Genomic DNA, 6,059 nt, shown 5'->3' on the forward strand with positions numbered 1-6,059 from the left:
GTGTTGAAAATACAAAAGACACACTTATGCAAAGTTGCGTGTATGTGGAGAGTGATGAAATTAAGAGGATCATGTAAGAGAGAACGCGCTCTATTATTGTTCTCTTTGTACTCTGTCATTGTTGCCTCTCGCATGCATGTTAGAGGGTAATCGTGCTATTCGCTTGCAGACAACGAGAGAGTGAAGTTCTATATTATATATATAATATTATATATAAAATATTTTTAAAATTATTATTGAATAGTTAGAACAATGAAAGTGTTTCACTATTTGGTTGATGGGCTGGCTTATAATATACATACTTAAACGTATTATATTATATTAAATTCAATATTTATTATATTAATTAATAAAAAGAAATAATCATGCCAAATCTACTCCTTAACTTTATATCCAAATATGAGCGGTATGGGTGGGCGTGGTCCGATTTACTTGAAATTTCACGTACGTATTTTAAATGTCAAATGTACCTGTCGAGCCGCCGACAATACCCAGGAAATCCTTAAACGCTCATTGGCTTACACAAATGAAGATCGTTTTATTCTATAGGGAAATTATCCAGTTTTAAAGGCATTACAAATTTCAACTTATATCTATTCTGAATCTTACGTACGCCAGTTTCTCTTCCCTTACTATTGGTATCGTCAGACGAACTGATCTGGCGCGCAAAGTAGCTTAATTCTAAGTAAATCGATGTGACCAATTACAATAACTATAAAAATGCATACATTTAGTATTTAATGTGACCGAGTGCCCTTAACCGTTGACAAATAACTGAACTACTTATCGATAGCCAACTTATCCGTTCCGCGACATCCCCTCCCCCGTGAAGCAACACCATTCACCACATCCAGAACGGCTAACTTCGAAGCGGGACGCAGCACTAATTTGGCTCGGTCGCTAGTCCTCACCGAAGCCCGCCGTGGCACTCCATCTTTCCCGGTGAACACCTCTTCAACGACGCCTCTTTTCCACTCCCTGCGTGGTATGGCCGGATCGCAGATGTATACCAGGTCTCCTCGACGCATGGGCTCAACACGCTGGCACCATTTCTCTCTGCGAACAAGTGTGGCCAAGTACTCGTGCACCCATCGTTTCCAGAACCGATCTCTCATCATCCGAGCGATACGCCACTGCTTCCTTGTTGTGCATCTCTCAGATGCCAATTCATCATCTCCAGGAAGATTTGGCACGTCGGGCATTCCTTTCAACAGGTCGTTCGGTGTCAGTGGAGCCTCCTGCTCCACTGTGATCGGCAAGTGCGTGAGCGGGCGGGAATTCACTATGTTCTCCGCCTCGATTAGCAAGTTCTCCAGCACGTGCTCCTTGGGTGCAAGTTCCTTCATCGTATGTGCCAAAACCTTCTTCACGCACTGCACCATCCTTTCCCAGACACCTCCCTCAGCTGGGTTTGATGGGCAGTTGAAGATCCATTCGATTCCTTTAGATGACAACTCGCCCTGTATCTTCACTGGGTCAAATACATCGGTGAATCGTCTGGCCTCTTTATCGGCTCCCACGAAATTCTTGCCATTATCGCTCCTTATCCTAACCACAGGTCCACGGCGGCACATGAAGTTTCTCATAGCGATGATGCATGAATCTGTTGACAAATCATGAGTCATCTCCAAGTGGACGGCTCTCGTAGTTAAGCAGGTGAATAGCGCCACCCACCTCTTCTCTGTTCGGCGCCCAATCGACACAAGCAATGGTCCGAAATAGTCCAGGCCAGTGAACTTAAATGGCCATCCATTTGCCTCAAGCCGATCCTCTGGCAATGGGCCCATTTTCGGTTGTGTCGGTCGTGCCTTCCGCAACTTGCATACGTTACAGTTAGCCACCACCTTCCGTAGAAGCCTCCTCACGTTAGTTATCCAAAACTTTTGGCGAATCTCGCCGATGGTGGCCTCGACGTTTTGGTGGCACATCCTCTCATGGTTGTGACGAACGATCATTTCCGCCAGTGCACTTTTATGGGACAGTATGATCGGACGGCGAGCCCCATATGGTACGCATGCCGCTGCGTCAATCCTTCCATTGGCACGCATGATACCCTCTCTATCCAAATACGGCGAAAGTCCTGATAATTGGCTGCTCTTGCTGACCGTTCCTGTTTGAGCTTCCTCGCCGAACGCTTCTCTCTGCGCCAGCCGGACCAATGCGTGCTCCGCGTCAGCAAGTTCGACAGAGGTAAGCCCGTGCTCTTCTCGCTCGTAGCGTTGCCCGCGACAGCATCGAATAAATCTTAGGATCCATTCTGTCGTTCTTACCAGTCGGTTGAATCTCGAGAACCTCTGCCAAGATAGAAGGGCGCGTTTACCATGGCCAATACAAACTCACCTGACATCTCTTCTTCCTCAGCGGCCTGTGGAGCGCGTCCATCGGTTACAGAAAATTTGGGCCAACTTTCTTCAGGTCCCGTTAGAAATGGTGGTCCGCTTAACCACCGCGAACCTTGGCTGAAGTCCACGCGGCGTTGCGACCTGGTTGCGTCGTCTGCCACGTTTTCGGCAGATGGTAGCCATCTCCATCTCTCTGTGGATTCTAAGATTTCTGCCACCCGATTTCCAACAAATTGCTTATATCTCCGGTGAGTGCTGGTGATCCAGTACAGCACGGTCTTAGAGTCGGTCCATAGTGTGCAGCTGCTGATCCATCAGTCTAGTTCCTAATACAGCTGCTTGAAGTTCCAGTCGTGGGATCGACATCGTCCTCATGGGAGCACATTTCGTTTTGGAACACACAAAATGTGCCTGCACATCGTCGTTTGCGTATGTGGCCCGCCAATAAGCCGCCGCGGCGAACGCAGATTGGCTGGAGTCCACGAAGACGTGCAGCTGCAGTGTCCGTACACATCCAGCGCCGAAGTAGTAGCGTGGACATCGGAATTCTTCAATGTATTTAATTTCTTGCCGCCAGCACTCAAATGCTGCGACCAATTCGTCTGGGAGGGGCTCATTCCACTTGACTCTCCTCCGCCAAATCTCTCGCATCAACAGTTTAGCGGTTATCATGTAGCAGCTCAAAAACCCGATCGGATCGAATGTGGACATAACAAGGCTTAGAAACTCCCTCTTGGTAGGGACGCGTTTCCCGTCCATCACACTGCTGGGTACCCGATGGTATTTGATGCTGAACTTGAAGTTATCCGTAGCCGGCTGCCAGTACATTCCCAATACTTTCTCCTCAGATTCGCTCCATTTAACATTCGTGTTGGATCCTTGTGGGTTCAGAGCTTTGACCACATCTGCCGAACTGGAGGAAAACCGACACAAATCAAATCCCGCGTTTGCGTGTATTTCTCTCACCCGTGACGAAACGGCGACAGCATCGTCCTTGCTCATGAAACTGTCCACATAGTCGTCCACATAGTGGTACTCCTTTATCGCCAGAACCGCTCGCGGATCCGTACTACTATATTGCGAAGCGTTGACGAGCTTCACATAGACCGCTGCACAAGGAGAGCAAGCTGCTCCGAATGTCATGACCTGCATCTCGTAGGTGTTCTCCACAAGAATCGCTGAGCACATCTGTCCTGTGGCTGTATCAGCACTTGGTGAAACATCTCCATCTGCACATACTCCAACTGCTCCTTCCCGGAAGTGGAAGAGCACTGCTGGTAGGGATTTGTAGCGCTGAGGGCCTTTCATCAGCGCCGAGTTCAGTGATATATCGTTCACTTTGGCTGCGGCATCGAAGACTAGACGGATTTTTTCCGGCTTGTTTGGGTTCTCGACCCCGAAATGCGGAAGGTACCATACCTTGCCGTTGGTGTGGGTTATCCCCTGCGGCTCTAGTCGTCGTGCATATCCCTTCTTGATGTAATCATCCATAATTCCCTTGTATGCCTGCGCGAAGACCTCGTCGCGCTTTATTTTCCGTTCAATGCTGACGAGTCTCTTGAGTGCCATGTTGTAGCTGTCTGGCAGTCTCACCTCGTCGTCTTACCATAGCAGACCAGTCTGGTATCGTCGGCCTACACGTTTCGTCGTGTCCTCCAAAATGCTTAAGGCTCGCACATTGTCACCAGCTGCGACCGGCGGTGCGGGCTTTACTCCAAAATGCTCAGTTTCGAAGTAATCGCTGACCATCTTCTCTAGAAGATTATCGTGTGACACGGCTAAAAGGCATGATCTCGATACCGGTGGACTTGCACTCCCCTTTACCGGTCCAAAGCTTCTGGTCCTCAGTGGAATACCCAAATGAGCGTGATCTAAGCCGATCAAGATCCTTGGCGTTGCATCGAAGTATGGTTTAACGGGTAGGCGTGTATTTTCCTTTCTTGCCTTAACATCCTCCCGACGCAAGCTTTGCATCGGAAGATTTAGATTCGATTCAGCGAACACATTTCGTAGGTCATGGCGCATGGATTTGCCCGTGCCACTTATCTGCAGGCTAACTACCGTAGTGTGCTCTCTGGCGGATTTGCCACCAAACCACTGCACGTTGAGCTGTCGACTCTCTCCCTTTAGGTTCAGGCTCTGGATAATGTCGTCGTCGTCGAGCAGCGCGTATGTGTCCACTTGCTTATTCCTCCCATACAACGTCACGGGCAAAATCCGGAATAGCAGGTGATCTCCATCCGGGTCAACGCAGCTAAGGTTTCGGTGTGGCGATTCCTGGCCATCCTCGGCTTGTCCTGCTTTTAGCGTTGCAGTCGTTGACGTAAAGGGATTACGTCGGCGATGGCTGGTGTCCCTTTGCAGCTCCTGATCTCGAGTGCTCGTATGCTCCTTCAAGCGGCCGCCGTTTGACTGGGGTAGCCTGGAATTCCCGATTCTATCGTGGATAAGGTAGTGATGCCTTCTTTGGCACCCGTTGACACTGCATTTGGTGCCCTTCTTGCAGAACCGGGCCATGTGTCCACTCTCCAAGCACGCGAAGCAGATCCTATGCTTCCTTGCTAACTCGATTCTCGCTGTCGGAAGTGCATGATGAAATTCCTCGCAGTCCTTGATCCCATGCTGCCCCTCACATATTGGACAACATTTGTGAGAGTTAGTATCCTTTCCATCCAGACGACTTGTGCTTGCGTGCAATAGCCTTCGCTTCGGATCTTTACTTGCAGCATCCGTGACAATGCATATCAATCTAGCGAGCTCGTGTAGCCATTCGCTAAAATGCACCACTGTTGGATATGGTTCTATCGTAGCTGCATGCTTCGCCCAGTCCAACCTCTTGCTTATAGGCAACTTAGCTATCAGCTCCTCCATTAGGGTAGGATTTCCTAAATGCTGAATGCCGTTCTTTGTTGACTTCAAAAACACAGCGAGGTTGCTCACCTTTGTGGCAAACGGCACAATTCTGGCTATGTTCGGTTCTGATATTGGCAGCACATCTCGCACGCTCTCCAGTTGACTTCGAATCAGTTGCTCCGGGCGTCCATATCGAAATCGAAGCTGCTACATAACTTCTTGCACATTGTTGGGGTGGATGAGCAGCGCCTTTACTGCCGCTCGTGCCTCACCCTTCAAAGCCTTCACTAGCCTTTGATTGTTCTCCAAGGCTGTACATTGATATGCCTCCGTCGTCTCCGTAAACGCGCACTGGAATATTGGCCATTCCTCGGGCTGGCCTTCGAACTCTGGAAGATCCGGTAATCTGCGTGGCGTCCATACATTTGGTATACTTGCCGGTGCTGTCCCGTAGGACCCAGGCGCAGTAACCACTAAGTTGCGTTGTGGCTCCCATAGTGCATCAACATACCCTAGCTCTGGCTGCACCGTGGCCGTAACGTAGCAAGGCGGAGATAGGCTCACTGTTGTACAGTTATTATTCCGTGTGACTTGTTGCCCACTAGTTCCACTCAATTGTGGCTGCAAATTTGCACTGAACTGTGCGAGCAACTTTGCACTCAATTGTGCGAGCAACGGTTCATTCAAAGATGGCGTCACAAATTGTTCCCGTTGCAAATTTTCACTCAACATCTGCGTCGTCGCTTCATTCATAGATGACGACGTTTCACTCATACTTAGCTGTGTATTCGCCGCACCGTTACCGTTACCGCTCAACCCGATTCCAACGGGATTTCTTGCGGTCTCTACTTGCCCTTCATTTGC

This window comes from Drosophila sechellia, chromosome 2L (genome assembly GCF_004382195.2).
Source record: "Drosophila sechellia strain sech25 chromosome 2L, ASM438219v1, whole genome shotgun sequence".
Lineage (NCBI taxonomy): Eukaryota > Metazoa > Arthropoda > Insecta > Diptera > Drosophilidae > Drosophila > Drosophila sechellia.